This window comes from Salvelinus sp. IW2-2015, linkage group LG13 (assembly GCF_002910315.2).
Source record: "Salvelinus sp. IW2-2015 linkage group LG13, ASM291031v2, whole genome shotgun sequence".
Lineage (NCBI taxonomy): Eukaryota > Metazoa > Chordata > Actinopteri > Salmoniformes > Salmonidae > Salvelinus > Salvelinus sp. IW2-2015.
The window spans coordinates 46,622,171-46,639,101 of record NC_036853.1 but is presented as its reverse complement, the minus strand read 5'-3'; the positions used below and the strand labels follow the sequence as shown (position 1 = coordinate 46,639,101).

At 44.3% G+C, this 16,931-nt stretch overlaps 1 pseudogene; it reads right to left on the bottom strand.

Annotated features, from left to right (window-relative positions):
* LOC112081208 (zinc finger protein Xfin-like) overlaps positions 1-16,931 on the bottom strand; it is a 76,637-nt pseudogene that overhangs the window by 27,509 nt on the left and 32,197 nt on the right.

Here is a 16,931-nt window from a genome sequence, read left to right as displayed (position 1 = left end):
TGAGCCAATTCAGAGTGTGAATAGGCAAGACAAAATACTTACGTCCCTTTGAACGGGGTATGACAGTAGGTCCAGGCGCAACCAGTTTTTAAGTGTCAAGGAACTGCAATGCTGCTGGGTTTTTCATGCTCAACAGTTTTCCATGTGTATCAGAATGGTCCAACCACCAAAAGGACAACCGGCAACTTGACACAACTGTGGTCAACATGGCCAACCCCCTGTTCGACACCTTGTAGAGTCCATGCCAGACAAATTTAGGCTGTTCTAGGGCAAAAGGGGGTGCAAAGGTGTTCCTAATGTTTTATATATCATCGATGATATCATAATCAACTGAAATCTTACTTTTCGCTGACAACAATGAAAATTGTAGTTCAATATCGAAATGAAGACGACAGGGCTGTGTGAATGGTACCATTGACGTGGACACTGGGTCTCGATCCTGACTCTACACATTTTGCGATGGGGTGGAGAGACAGATTTGCAAATTGTTAACTACATTTCAATGCCAATTGGTAATTTGACCATGATTGCTACACGTTTAGATAGCTGGCTGGAGTAATTTACCAATCTTAGTCCACTCTTAAAAATGTCAGCTGACATTGGCTGATTAAGCGGCTGTCAGTGACTGACATAAGAGAAACTGCTGATGCACAACCAAATTTCGAAATTGCATCTTGTGTATTCTAAATCGCAACATTAAGTTGAGACCCAGACTGAGTTAGCATTTTTTATTTTATTTATCCGTTTTTGGAAATTGATATGCTGGCCGGCAGTTGCCCATCTCTGCTCTAAACCTAAGGATATGTTGKCAGGGTCCATCTTTGTAGTGTCAGAACAAGACAGATCGTCACCACCACCATCTCTACGGGAATGAACCATCCTCTGGCTTTGGTGAAATAGTGGTAAATACTCTGAGCCAGGAACAGGAGGACAGCCCAGTCTCCCCGGCCCCAATCTCTCTGGGTCTGATCTGTGGTCAGATCCTGTGTGTAAGAGCCTGTGTGTTAAAGTTAGTCTCTGGGTCTGTCTCGAGGATGGCYTTGAACTGACCTCTGTGATGCTGCGTCGTGTCCTGGCCTGGGGTGCGGCGGCAAGGTCTTTCCTAACTACAAGGGGCACTACCCCAGCCGCTGCTCCAGTCTGGATGTCTCTGCTGTGCCTTGGGTCCTCCTCTCCTTCAGACCTCTCCWGCTTGACCCCAGGACCTGCAGCCTCTGCATCTGCAGACTGACACAAGAAGAGAGGAGGTTATTATTGGTACATGAGTTGAATTGGATAACAATTTCATAGGGAAGTCTCACAAGCTCCCCTATGGCAGATAAATAAGGATGTACATGTAAGACAGTGAATAGCTGAGGGGAACTTTTTTTTAAACAAACACGCCACATTTGCTGTCCTTAAATGTTTTATGGCACACTATGACACTAACCTCTATCACGATAACATGCTGGGTTGAGGTTCCACTCCCCTCATCTATAGATATGGGTTGGTCATCTCTCCACACGTTGTGTCCCGCTGGCTTCACAAAGCTCCTGTGGCCTCCAGTGAGATGTCCTTCATGTAAGAGAGTAATTGGGGGGAAAAGGGGTGGTTAAGTTATGTACTATAAATACTCAACACTATATTGTACACTATTGGCCYTCTACAATTGGCAAGGATGTAAGGTAACACTTGTCATAACTTCTTGATATTATATTTATCGATCAATGTATTATGTTCCATGCAAAACATTATTTAATTGTATAAAGTAATATGAAATTCATTAAATCAAGAATCTGMTTAGAATAGTGTTTGTCTTTGTGCAAGAYTAATTTGTTCTTAWTTGATCTGCCTGCTGGTAAAATACAAAAAATGGTGCAAAATCGCTTAGTAATCAGGGGAAGTATTGCCTACTATCCCAAAACTGACCGAGACCCAGTTCTGGGTAACACATCGGAACGTAAGTGCTGAAGGGAACCGGGCGACAMGCCCCGCAGTCTTCTGCAAAAAGTACCTTTTGCCATTCCTCTGTATCGGTCGAGGATCTTGACACTACTGGGACGACTGGCGAGAACGCGCTCTCTCGTTGTCCTCTCTGCGCGCTCCCGTGCCATCTTCATTTCCAGTAGCTGTAGTTTCCTCCGCAATSCCCTGTTTTCTTTCTGGCTTTGAGTTATTTCCAAACGAAACACTGCATAGTCGTCGTCTACYAGTTTACAGATATCTGTCACGGCTGCATTCGCTAGCACTTCCATGATGGAGGCTATTTGAGTGTGAAAAACCATACAGTTAGCCATTGTTAGCAGGTAAAGTAGCTAGCCTTACCTAGATAACCCTTATCAACCAAGTCCCGTCTCCAACGCGAATGAAAGACTACATGGGGTAAGTATGTGATGCGGGGCAATTAAATTAGTCAAATTTTGAGTTCCATGTCGTTAATAAACGTCTATCAATTAAAKACAATGTATTGTGTTCTTGGTCACTGTTTACTTTCGTTTCACTGAAGAGAAAGGATATTATTGGTTGGCGTCATAGCTCAAAGGGTGTGGCAAAATGAAAAAAAGGTATGCGTTGCTGTTCATTGACATACGGTTAAGCTTATTACGTTATACATCAAACTTTTCACAATTAGTATATTTCAAGGGGTCCTTCACTAGCGTACACAGCTTCAAAAGTCATATTATGGTTTGAAAAGCTGCCTATTTCTCTTACATTTGATTTTCAAACCTAACCCTAACGCTAAGCATTAGTGTCCTAATCCTTAATTAGACCAAAGCACGTTTCAAGGCATTTTTATGATAGAGACAATTTTTGAACTTTGGTTTGTGGAATCTAGTTGAAAACATTTCAAACTCAAAGCCGTAAATTGCCTTAAAAGAATGGTTGGCTAGATTCCTATCGGTGGCAGAACAGAAACCTTATCGGTTCGAAGAAAATGTTTAATTCTAAATGACAAACAAATAAGATGGAAACGTATAAATAGGACATGATTTGTCATTAACATTTTATCACTTATTATGGGGGGGCTTTTAAGTGTTTAWTTTTTAAATAGGCAAGTCAGTTAAAMAACAAARTCTTATTTTCAATGACGGCCTAGGAACAGTGGGTTAAATGCCTTGTTCAGGGGCAGAACGACAGATTTGTACCTTGTCTGCTCGGGAATTCGAACTTGCAACCTTTCGGTTACTAGTCCAACGCTACCCTGCAGCCCCTTTTTAAATGGGGCTTTGCTTTGTCCATTCTGATGGTTTTAAACTGTTTAATGAAACGTCAACCAAAAGCTGGAATATAGTGGTCACTCTGAATGCAGTGGTTGACATAACGAATGAAAAAGCCAGGGAGGGGTTATTGTGACAGGGTAGGAATCAGTGTTTCCCATTGAACCCTAATTAATGTTACATTAAATGTTTTCTATTACTGTAGCTTGGATGTAGATAAAATATTTATGCTTTGTCTATTCCTCTCTGATTTAGGATATACCGTTGCACAAACATGCTGACCTAGGCCTACACCAGGTATCKGGCTGTATTAGCTAGATAGCTACGTTTGCTCTGACTAGGTACATTTCGCTAGCGATTAGCATTAGCTAAAACGATTTATTTTAGCCACAGCTTGCTAAGAAAATACAAAATAACTGTTTGCAGTCAGTAAGATACAAACTAATAGTGCAATTATAGAATGCGCTGCAGCATTGACCACGCAGACTGTCACTGTAAGTGGTTGTGACTTGTGGTAGCAGCAATGCTCTCATTAAGTGTCACCGAGTGCAGGACTTGGTGTGTGGAAGTTGAGGGAGACAACTCAAGTAGCAAACGGAATAAACTATAAACGGACATTACACTCAACAGAGTGGCTTAACACGTTTATCAAACCAAACATTGAAACACCGTTATACAAAGTAAAAACTCAAACCAGTCCATGCATCAATACCGGTATATAGTAAAATATGATATACAGCCTGGCACTACTTTACATAACTTTAATATTTCAGCTAAAAAATGGTTCCCTGTGTATGTCTCAAGCCWCACTGCTACGATTTCTCCTCGTTGTGAACACTCCTATGTCTGATAAGGTTACTCAGGCGGGAGAAGCTCTTGTAACATAGTTTGCACTTGAAGGGCCTCTCATTGGTGTGAACGGTCTGGTGCTGCTTGACATATTTCACCTTAGCAAAGCGCCTCCCACACGTGGGGCAGGCGTACGGCTTATCAGCGTCTGTCCTAACGCTCAGCCTCCCACGTTGTGACCCAATGACACCAGAGGAGGTAGAAGCAGGAGTCACCCTCAGGTGGTTAGTCTTTGAGCTCCCTCCTTGACCTCTAGCCATTGTTTGGGTGTTGTTGGGATTGTGTGCTGTGTTATAGGCTAGGTACCTATCGTTGTGAACACCCATCCTGACCCTGTCTGTATTGGTGGGGTAACCCTGAGGTAACTGAGGAAGGCTAGACCCAGGCTTTCTATGAACCCAGTCACCAGGCATTATACAAGATCCTGAAGGAGAAGACAGACTTCCTGTTAGACTCCCACCAGGGGGGTCTCCCACCACTCTGTGTGAAGGCTGAAGCCCAGGGTGACCTGCTCTGTTCATCATGGATACTGTGGTGTTTGTATCATAGGAACAGGAGGGTCTATCTCTATCAGGCCCTGCTTCATCCCTGCACTGAGACTGTGAAGAGAAAAGTCTGGGCTGCAGGCTGGATCCCTGACTGGAGCCTCTGTCTCTCTGATGACCACCAGGACTGAGGTTGTTCAYTCCCCCTGTCCACTGATTGTGCTGGAGTGTCTGTCCCTCACTGTTCGGTCCTGGTTCTGACTCGGGAAGGAAGAGCGATGGCTCCTGATCCAGAGTTCTAATCTGGCGCCAGGGTTTGTGAACCAGCCGCTTCAGAGGTCCAGTCTCTCCCCCAGCAACACCGGATATCAGCAGGTCCTCGGACTGCGCAGACTGTAAACACAAATAACAGAAGACATGTAAAGGTTATATAAGAAACTCTTTACTGAGACACAGAAACAAGACATGATATTATAAAATGTTAACCACAGTCAAGCCCATCTCTAACACTGTGATTCAAGTACCTAACAATATGAAGCCATTGGAGTAAAAAAAAAAATCAAAATGTGTGATTCGACTGACATAAGGGAAACTCAGTCCCTGAAATGATTAAAAAAATAACCAAGTCAATCACAGTCAATTTGGTATTTAATTTCAACAAAATGGTCATACACTCACATAACGTGAAGTACATTACTTTTATTGCACAAAACAATACATGTGATGAGTAGAATAACTTCACTATATTTACTTTTCTGTAAATCTGGTACACATCGCTTTGACGCAATTCATTTTAGAATACTTTGTAAAAGGTTCAGCATTAATAATAATGTATTACATTTCTAGAGCACTTTTCATAGAATCTCAAAGCGCTTCAAGAGCAAAAAAACAACACGCAATATATCATGACGGGTCAACCAAGTCTTTGAAAGCGGCATCCTCTGAAGATGGAGAGGTCAGTTCATGGCTTGATCAGAGAGAGCTGGTCAGAGAATGGTGTCTGCTGATGATCTTGTAAAGGGTAAGCCTTTCCCCTCATCCACTCTGTGTAACACCCACTTGGCTGATGCTTCAGCAGCTCTGGGCCCAGAAAGCGCACCACACACAGTTCAGAATAGTAGCCAGTCGTCCTCTTTACGAGCCTCTGCCTCAGCACTGTTGGATTCCTTTGTCTCCCATTCCTCTCACGCTTCAGGCGACGACTGAAATTTGTTCTCAAAGGATCTGGAATTAGCATACCAAAGGTGAAACCAAAAAGATTGTACTGTGTCCGGATGCATTTTTCAAACAAAAGCTGGCTAAGCCTAAAAGTGTTAACCTGTCAGTCGATCTGCAAATCCTTGGCTCTAAAGTGCTTGACATTTGCAATAAAAAACTTGATGTTATCAAAAACAAAAGAGTTGATAAAGTAAATATTAAAAACACAAAAATWACTAAATATGAACATATTTACACATTGCTTCATGTCAAATAAACCTGAATTAAGGCACTATCATCTCATTATAAAACAACAGGACATGGTTGTCACTTTTCATTAGTGAATCATTTTTACAGACACCATCACACCAACCATCACCATATCATCTACTCTGCCACATCATAATCATTCTTTCCACAGTTCACCTCATCCAGTTTCCTACTACATCCTAAACCAACATAACTAACTACAAACTAACTAGTACTACATTACAAGTCACTATACTCTATACATGGGCTGTGTGCATTTTCTTCTGGTGTATCCTGAGGTAGCTCCTCTCTGAGAACCTCTTCCCGCAGTGTGTACAGGCAAACGGCCTCTCTCCCGTGTGGACCTTCAGGTGCATCTTCAGCTGGTGCTGGTGGGAGAACCTCTTRTCACACTGGGGGCAATTGAAGGGTTTCTCCCCTGTGTGGACCCTTTGGTGCCTCTTCAGGTTGAACAAGTGTGAAAAACTGGCCCGGCACAGTTGGCAGCCAAARGGTTTCTCRCCTGTGTGAATCTCTACCTGTTTGGGGAAACTGAAGGGTTTCCCACAGATTCCATCTCTACTGCTGTAATTTGTCAATGGGCTTGTYTAGCAATTTAGTGTTGAGGCACTGGCATTGTCTGAGGTCTGGTTTAACATTAGGAGAGTGTGAGGAYGACGGCCAGGGAGTGTCTGTGTTGTCCCAGGGTCCATGTTCCAGTTGATAGATCCTATAGAAGGCAGGCTGAAGGCAGCACCTGTTAGGGGGTTAACCTGAGATGCCATCAGTCTCTCTGAATCACAACTATAGGAGCAGGACGGAGCATCGCTAGCCAAGTCGGAGTCTGTTCTCTCCTGCCGCTTACGGACACCTCCAAATCTACGCCTCGCCCTGGTCTCAGCCAGTCTGTTGTCATGGAGATTAAGTTTGGTTGTTGTTCTGTGTTCAACTGTCTGTTTCTGGTTGTGGTTAACAGGGTTGTTCACCAGCCCAGAGTTGAGAACGCTGTCCCATCCACTGACCTCCACTATGTCGCCTCTGGTCCTGGCCTGCTCAGTGATGTCGTCCCCTGGGCCCTTGGCTGCACCCGTCTGGGTCTGGGAATCCAAGATGGTCGGCCAGTCTCCTCTGTTAGCCTCCAGCCAACCACCTGAAGGAAGAGGTTAGAAAATAGACTTTACAAACATGGCAGAGAAAACTCTACATATGGCGTTTGAGTCAATTACCTGGTCAAGTTCATACATTATGTAGAATAAAAAACATGAGCTGCAGCACACCCAGAAAACGTATTTTGAGAGGAGGTGCTGACTAACGGCGAATAAACGATATATAAACAAATATTTTTAAAAGGCYCATTACTATTCCCATTGAAGATCTATTCRTATATGTAGGCTATATACTCATTGGCCAGTTTATTAGGTGCACCCATTTAGTACCGGGTTGGACCCACCTCTTCCTCCAGAACAGCTACAGATACGCTGTGGCGTACAAACATTGCTTAATTGGCATCAAGGGACCTAACGTGCCAGGAAAACATTCCCTACCCCATTACACCACCAGCCTGTACAATTGACACCAGGCAGTATGGGGCCCTGGATTCATGCTGCCTACGCCAAATCCTGACGCAACAGGAACCGGGATTCGGCGGACCAGCCAATGTTTTTTCACTCCTCAATTGTCCAGTGTAGGTGATCGCATGCCCACTGGAGCCGCTTCTTGTTTTTAGCTGATAGGAGTGGAACCTGGTGTGGTAATCTGCTGTAATAGCCTGTTGTGCGTTCCGAGATGCRGTTCTGCACAGCACTGTTGTACTGCAGCATTTTTTGCCTGCTAGCTTGCACGATTCTTGACGTTCTCCCTCGACAAGCCGTTTTTTCACCCACAGGACTACCACTGATTGGCTGTTTTTTCTTTGTCGCACATTCTCAGTAAACCCTAGACAATGTTGTGCGTGAAAAGCCCAGGAGGCCGGATGTTTCTGAGATACTGGAACCGGCGCACCTGGCCTGACAATCATACCACACTTAAGTCACTCATTTTTCCCATTCTAACGTTCAATCAAACCGTAACTGAATGCCTCGGTGCCTGTCTACCTGCTTTATATAGCAWGCCACGGCCACGTGAATCACTGTCTGTAGGAGCAAACCATTTTGTGAATGGGGTGGTTTACCTAATAAACTGTATGTCTTCCTTACCTTGCTCTCCCATCTTTAGTCCACTCAGCAGGTTAATGCTCTCTGGTCCGTCCTCTATCGTCTCCTCTTTGACTAGCAGCAGATCAGGCTTCCCATTCTCCATGTCTACTGACTGTAAGAGATACAGAGTGAGAGGATGTTGGATCAAGAAATCTGATGTGAGCACCCTGCTATGGAGCATCTTCTGATTGGGCAATGAGGGATTGTTATGAGTACTATGTAAACATGTTAGTTGATTTGATTACTTGACTCATTAATTGTTTGATCATTCAAAGGCATGGTCCCACACTWAAGACAAAATMMATCAAGAACAGGGCCTTATCCACAAACCATCTCAGAAAAGGTCTTAGGASTCCTGTTAAAACCTGTTTTAAGACAACAACAACAGAAAACATKTCAGAGTAGGTTTAAGGATGATGTTAAGACACTGCCCAGACAAACTCTGAGCCAGGAGTAAAATAAACTCATAAAAGTTTCTCAGCTGGTAATCACGACAGTTTGAGTTACCGCAAAGGAAAGATAGTGATGATGCTTATTGACGATGCTTATTCCCCATCATTTMAAACGATCGTGATGAGGCATCGCCAGTTTTGAACTCTATAGCAAGCTTCAGAAAACCACGGTGAATGTGACTGTACATCAAATGTTGCAAATGTAAAATGTTTGGTATAATTTCCGGCTGACGCAATCACTTTGCCTACTCTTAATTGTCGTGACGTAACTATCATTAATGTGATGACTGTTATTTATTGAATCAAATAACTATGTTTAATTGTTACTCAATTAAATTAATCATGTAACCATTAACTRATTAGGAATTTGGGGCACCATGGGAAAAGTTGTTTAACGAGTTACTATCTCCCGACTTAAACTCTAAAGATATCTATATATCAATAACAGCCGTTTATTAATCATTACCTCATCAGTCTCATTCTGAATGTCACTGTAACGAGTGCGCTGAGAGTCGGGAAGCAAGTTCAGGGAGTGAGTGATTTATTAAATAAACGCAACTAAATACAAYACAAGAAACACAAACAATGCACAGACATGACACTGGAACAGAAACAAAAACYCCTGGGTAAGGAACCAAAGGGAATGACATATAGTGAAGGTAATCAGGGAGGTGATGGAGTCCAGTTGAGTCTGAAGTTCCGCGTAACGATGGTGACAGGTGTGCGCCATAACGAGCAGCCTGGTGACCTAGAGGCCGGAGAGGGAGCACACGTGACAGTACCCCCTCCCCGATGTYKGGTCTCTGCRGCAGGACGCCAACCAAAATGACGATCCCGGGGATCAGGAGCGGACCGGTCACCTCTGCTGAGGCACGGGAAACCTGTCAATCCAGCTGAGACGCAGGAGCATGGCGACCTAGAGCGCCGGAGAGAAAGCATACCTGACGGTACCCTCTCCCCGGCGCGTTCGGCTCCAGCCGCAGAACGCCAACTCAAGGGACGATCCCAGCAATCAGGAGCGGACCAGTCACCCCTGCTGATGCGCGGGTACCTGTTGCCGGCTGGGTCGCGGGAACCCGACAGACCGGCTGAGGCAGGGGAGCCCGGCGAGGAGGCAGGGGAGCCCGGCGAGGAGGCAGGGGAGCCCGGCGAGCTGGCTGAGCCCCGCAAACCGGCTGAGAAGCCCGGCAAACCGGCTGAGGAGCCCGTAGCGGCTCCCAGACCCAACATCATTCCACCTGACACAAAAAACACTCCCTGATGCTTCCCTTAGGTGAGGCGTGTTTATGTAACGAGTGCGCTGAGAATCGGGAAGCAAGTTCAGGGAGTGAGTGTTTTAGTAAATAAATGCAACTAAATACAAAACAAGAAACACAAACATGACACTGGAATAGAAACAAAAACTGGGTAAGGAAAACACCRGGGTAAGGAACCAAAGGGAGTGACACATATAGGGAAGGTAATCAGGGAGGTGATGGAGTCTAGGTGAGTCTGAAGATGTGCAGGTGCGCATAATGATGGTGGCAGGTGTGCGCCACAACGAGCAGCCTGGTGACCTAGAGGCCGGAGAAGGAGCACATGTGACAGTCGCATACTCCTTGATATCTGCAAGAACCCTAACCTTATTGATGAATCAGCAATACACAAATTGGCTTAATTATTTATTTACTAACTAAATAATAACACATACATAAACAAACACACACGGTATAGGTTATTGATTACTAACGTAATACAATGAAAACAGGTCCCTAGTGGACTAACAAAGCATTACCGTTTGGTTATAAAAGATGAGGGATGAAAGAGAGGGAAAGGGAGTTCAACTATCATTGTTACATTTGGAAGCTATGCTCACGGAAATACGAATACTAGCACCCTGACTACCGCTCATTCAGATTAGAAATGCAATATATTTACGCATAGCTGTCCTTGATCGTCGTCTATCTCTGTTGAACTCGATGGGTCCTATGGTGAAGTTGTCGAGGATGTAAAGACTGGTTGTCCACCAGAGGTCACAATGTCCTTTGTAGAGCTTATCTGGTAGTGGAGTGGTTGTTAGAACAGATACTTCAGATGTACCAAGATCGGCTGGATGGGGTTTCTTCCTTCCAACCTTGTTCTTTAGTCAAAGTCTAGGACCACCTTTACATGCCACAGCTGCAGATTGTGAATGTTTCTGGTCGCGTAGTGGAGGTTATCTTCTCATCTTGTGTTTAGGTTGAGAGTTTCTAACTATTTCAACATGTGGACCACGGTCTCACGTCTTWTGGTCTCAATGGTTGATRATTCAGGGTTCAGCTCCCYACCACTTTACACGCCAGTAGTAACCCGTCAATGTACTGGTCTCACCATTTTCAGCCGTGTAGCCACRGCTCKACGCTGTCTGGTCTGGTAGTTTCAACCATTCGTAACGTCCGGCTCACCGTCCGTCTACTTGGTCTCAAGATTGATTATTCAGGTTCAGGCTCCCGACCACTTTACACGCCAGCAACAACCCGGCATAATGTACATTTCGTTACCAAGGCTTTTATCCTCGGGTAAAAAGGGGGCGTTCCATCACGCAGACACAATGTCTGTGCTCACTTGGGTGTGCTTACTGACTGGGCACAAGTTTATATGAAAACAATTCTCATTTAGAAGGCTAAAATCCCATTGCTATATTCACAAGTATTCTCATATGTAATCATATATTTTATACAACATTTAGATGTAAAGTTGATACAGAATGCTTACACTTTCAGATTTACTGTTACTTTGTTATACCATCCTTAATGACATCACAAACTAATAAACAATATGATTATTCTTTAGATCCCCGCCGACCATTCTTATCTTATGATTATTGTTCCAAAGTTCACTCTTTGGCCAATCGAGTTTTTGGCGGCGGCCAAAAGGTCTTCTGTGGARAAAGGCCTTTCTTTGGTGGATACTGAAAGCCAGAGAGGGAAAGTTCCCTCCTGCTTAAATTTACGACAGTGTTAAGGTGTCAAGACCGGCACAGCCCCCCTTCCCCTCTTCTGTGGGAGAGAGGGGGTCTGGCTATCTTCAAACATTTGCCTAGCTGATGMGTCCTTTGATCCACTGTCAGGAGAGTCATGACATAATTCTTGCTTAATATGTTGGCATGAATAAACTTTGCAACACATCTCCTTTGCATAGAGTTGATCAGGCTGTTGATTGATTGATTTGTGGAATATTGTCTCACTCCTCTTCAAGGTTCTGGAACAAAACAGTCCAAAACGGAGAGATGCCGGATCCTGTTCCTCAAATTAAGCACTGGTTTTAGAATATTGACTAGTTCCAATTGGGATACAAGTGCGCTCTGATCATCTCAATTCTCAATTAGCCCAAAAAAGTGTCAGTCTCGAGTGATTGACACTATCAAACACAAGTGCTCCCTCCATTAAAGGCTCAGGCATATTTTTGAGCAGRTTGATGTTAAMCTCCAAAGGGATAACTTGAAATAACATAATGTAGGTAATTAAATCATCTTTAGGCATATCATGTGAAATCATTGTCAAAAGCACAAGAGATACTGTTGCATGTAAGTCTKGATCATGTATGGATTGATCATATAGAAAAATCAACAAACAAAATTAACAACTCTAAAGCAATTGCCTGTCTATGGAGCAGGAACCCTTGACTCACTGCCTTTTCCTATTATCAAGACACCTGCTGATAACGCTTAACTGGTTAGGACATCTCATGAGGTGTCCTAAATGTTTGTCGGCTGGGTGGGATTCATATGACTAGAGAGGTTTCATGCATAGCTTTTATTTTTACCCATAAGAGTAAAATGTCTCTTAGCACGTACGACCAATTTTCTACACGGAGACGCTTTATGGATACAGGCTCAACAAAGAGTCTCAGAGTAGTGCTGATCGAGGATCAGGTCCCCACCTGTCTACATAATCTTTATTCATTACGATCTAAAAGGTAAAACTGATCCTAGATCGGCACTCCTGCTCTGAGAGGCTTTGTGGATACAGGCCCTGAACTAATACCATTCAGACAGTAGTTCAGTGGGCTCACCTCAGTGAGACTGTGTGTGGTCCTGTGCTGCTCAGCTGGTTCCTCTGTGGGTTCAGGAGGAGGTGTAGTCTGGTTGTCCTCCATGACCATGGTCCTCTCAGGGTTCCGACCGTCTGCCTCATAACCCCTCCACCTTCACCAGCAGCACTTCTGGATCCTCCTCATCCTGGAAGAGACAAGTGATGCAGATTAACCAGACATCACACTCCCTCAGAGGTGTATCATACGAAGCCAGCTAGATCTACTCAGGGTTTTCTAAAGCTAACCAGATTCACATTCCAGCTCAGGCTTCATCAGTACTACGGACGCGTGGATATTGCGCATTCCATCCATGCCGCGCGCGCTAACTCTAGCAGGCTTGTAAGTGCACGTGAATGTCGCTCATGGCTAGTCGAACGCCGAACTCTTCATCGAGAAATGTTAAAACATCAATCCATGGGAAAGTCAGTGCCATATTAGATTTTATGCCAAAATCAAAGAAGGAAAATGTTATCTGCAAATCCAGCACGATATGGTGTGAAATGTGGATTTTAGAAAGTGCCGTCGTCATTTTATTACTTGCGTCTAATGCGTCGTTTCCTTTTTTCAACAGAAGTTTTACTGTGCTGTGAAGTTTCAAATGCATTCTGTCATTACTAAATAATGTCACAGGTATTTTAACATGTTACTCTTTTTTAACACGCAAAAAACGTTTGATTATAAAATATTTAAATCTTCTTACTCAAATGAAGGGGTGATGATGCAGTCTTTGCGAGAGGGAGGTAATCGTGAATTAATTGTTTCTCAACTCGCAGCTCAGACACTTCATTCAGGATAAATGGAGTTAGCCCTGAGTTAGCCTGCCGGAAGCAGGTTAGTTCTGAAGATCGTCGTTGCCATAGAATGTACCTGACTAAAAGGTGACTGGTTTATCCGCGAGTTGAAGCTAAGAGTTGATCAAAGTTACTCACTACTCCTCAAACCTGTTCGTAGGATACCCTCAGGTACGTACACATGGATAATAAACACACGTTCAACATGGAGTGTTTACCCATCCCCGACTACTGAGTCCTATACTGGTAATTACAGAATGCTTTCATTGTTGTTAAACCCATCATGGTGGACATAAATAAGTGTGGCTAAATGCAATTGTCTTCGTTGTCTGTAGCGTATGGCTGCCTATGTCACCCCACGTCACCATGGGCACTCCTGTTAAACGTTGACATCAAGCAACCAGCTCGCCACACAACAGCCATACAAGTGGGTCTGCGGTTGTGAGGCCGTTGGACGTACTCCAAATTCTCTAAACCAACGTGGGTAGAGAAATAACATTCAGTGCTTCTGGAACAGCGGTGGTGGACATTCCTGCAGTCAGCATGCCAATTGCATGCTCCCTAACTTGAGCCATCTGTGGGCATTGTGTTGTGTACCAAACTGCACATTTTAGAGTGCCTTTTTATTGTCCCAGCACAAGGTGCACCAGTGTAGAGGATGCATGCTGTTTAATCAGCTTTCTTGATATGGCCACAACTGTCGTGGTGATTGGATTATCTTGGAAAAGGAGGAAGCTCACTAACAGGGATGTGCAGACATTTTAGAGAAAAAGCTTTTTTGTGGATATGGAACATTCTGGATCTTTTATTTCAGCTCATGAAACATGGGACCAACACTTTACATGTTTGCGTTTGTATTTCTGTTCAGGTGTGTGTGTGTATATATATATATAAATTGTGGACGAACAGCGGACTGAAGATGGGACGGTCGGGCATTCGTGTGGTTGAGTCCTTTCTGCTGGTTACATGGACTCTTAAACAAGGCAATGACACTTTTGTAGCTCCTTGCTGAAACAAGCAACATGTTCTATTACGATCATTGCTTGATGGGTTGTATATCGTCATCTACTTGAATGGGGTTGTCATTAGTCATCATTGACTTGAATGGGGACGCCTGTTCTAATTCATTCTATTTCTATGCAGAACATGGCGTCGGAGCAAAGGTGAGAGGAGAAAAAGTTGCCTTAAAAAATGTGTCAGGCCAATTACCTCATCCAAAATTCCATGACCCGTCACAGCCTTTTTAAGTAAGTGTATATTGGTTATAAAGCAACTGTTGGTGTATGCAGAATAGGGTGAGATCAGATGTGATGTATACAAGAGAGTCTCAATGAAAGTCTTAGAATGAAAAGTCCCATTTTGGTGTTTATTAACCATAAACAAGTTTGTAAATACAACCATATGAAAACCACACATACACACGTCTCAACTAGAAATCTGCATGAACTTGATGAAGCTGCAATTCATTTCTCATAAGTGTCTTGGGCAAAAAAATGAAGTAGTTTGGAATGAGGTAATGAACAGGCGTTTTTGTGAACATCATATAGGCCTACAGTACAAACACTATGATGAGGAAGACTCATTTAGGCTTATATATGCTTATATGTCACACGCATGTTGGATGCAATATTCTACCCACAGGAATACTTCAACACTGAAATCTGTTACTCTCATTATATTCCCAAATGCATCTGTGGATCTTTTCTGAGACAACAATGAAATTTACCCTTCGTTTCTTAAAAGGAAGACTCAGCGTTATGAGGTTGCCACAAGCAGCAGCTGCAGAAATTGAAATGAGCGTGATGCAAGAATTGCTCTCACAGTCACAAAGTATCTGTGCATGTATCTGTGCACTTCAAAGTATTTGTGCACTTCACGCTGCTTCGTGGTACGTACGGTACCAAAACCGCAGAGCGAAGGTTGAGCCTCTACTTTGTGGCTGTTGCACAATTGACCCACTACTGTTGTTTCCTTTGTTACGTCTATCAAGTGGAATAGGCTTTCTTTCTATGTTATTGAGTGGCATGGTTTTTTTCCTTTTGGTGTACCTGAGGTAGCTCTCTTCGAGAACCTCTTCCCACAGTGATTACAGGCAAACGGCCTCTCTCCCGTGTGGACCTTCAGGTGCATCTTCAGTTGGTGCTGGTGGGAGAACCTCTTTTCACACTGGGGGCAGCTGTAGGGTTTCTCCCCTGTGTGGACCCTTTGGTGCCTCTTCAGGTTGCCAGCCTGGGCGAAGCACATGTGACACTGGGTACAGCTAAATGGTTTCTCCCCTGTGTGGACCCTCTGGTGGATCTCCAACTTCTGGGTGCAGCTGAAGCCTTTCTTACAGAACATGCAGAGGAACCGTTTCTCTTTARTATTGCCTGATGTGGCTGCCCCTCCCTGAGCCTGGGCTGTAGCCCTGTCGTTTGAGTTCAATACCTGATCGAAAAGGACATGGCCWTGTGAATCGGAAGGTGCAATCGACATGGACACTGGGTCGCGATCCCTGAGTTTGTGTAAAGGGGAGTGGGTTGCGACATTTAGATTTGTCTCTAAGCTTTCCCTGTAGTCTAAGAAGTCATTGGTGCTGCACTGTGAGTGTCCTTCTCCTAAATGAGTCTCGTCTGCATTCCATGTCAGAGGAGCGTCACCCTCCACTTTCACAGTCACCTCATCTATGACTATAACCTCCCCTTTCTTATCTAGGCACCCTTCAGAGTATACACTATTACTGCGCCGGTTCCAGTCCCCTCTAAACAAATCAGTCTGTGTCTCTAAACCCAAGGATATGTTGCCAGGGTCCATCTCTGTWMTGTAAGAACAAGATGGATCATCAACACCAGRGTCTAACGCATCACCATCACCATCCCCACGGGAATGAACAGGCCTCTGGCTCTGGTGTAATACCGATAAGTACTCTGAGCCGGGAGCAGGAGGACAGCCCAGTCTCCCAAGCCCCAGTCTCTCTGGGTCTGACCTGCGGTCAGATCCTGTGTGTAAGAGCATTTGTGTTACAGTTAAAGTCTRGGTGTCTGTCTCTGACTTGAGGACGGCGTTCGGCGTTCCACTGACCTCCGTGATGCTGTATCGGGTTCTGGACTGCGCAGCGGTGGTGGTGGTGGGGTCCTCTGTGGCCACAGGGGGCACTCCAGCCGGGATGTCTCTGCTGTGCCGTGGGTCCTCCTCTCCTTCAGACCTCTCCTGCTTGACCCCAGGACCTGCAGCCTCGGCATCTGCAGACTGACACAAGAAGAGGTTATTACCGGTACATGAGTTGAACAGGATAACAATGGCATAGTGAAGTCTCACAGGCAGATAAATGAAGATSTACATGTAAGCAAGTGAATAGCTGAGGGGAGCCTTTCTGAAATAAACTGGCCACATTTGATGTACTGTAATTTTGATGTAATATTATTACACTAACCTCTATCACGATAACGTGCTGGTTTGAGGTCCCACTCCCCTCATCAACAGT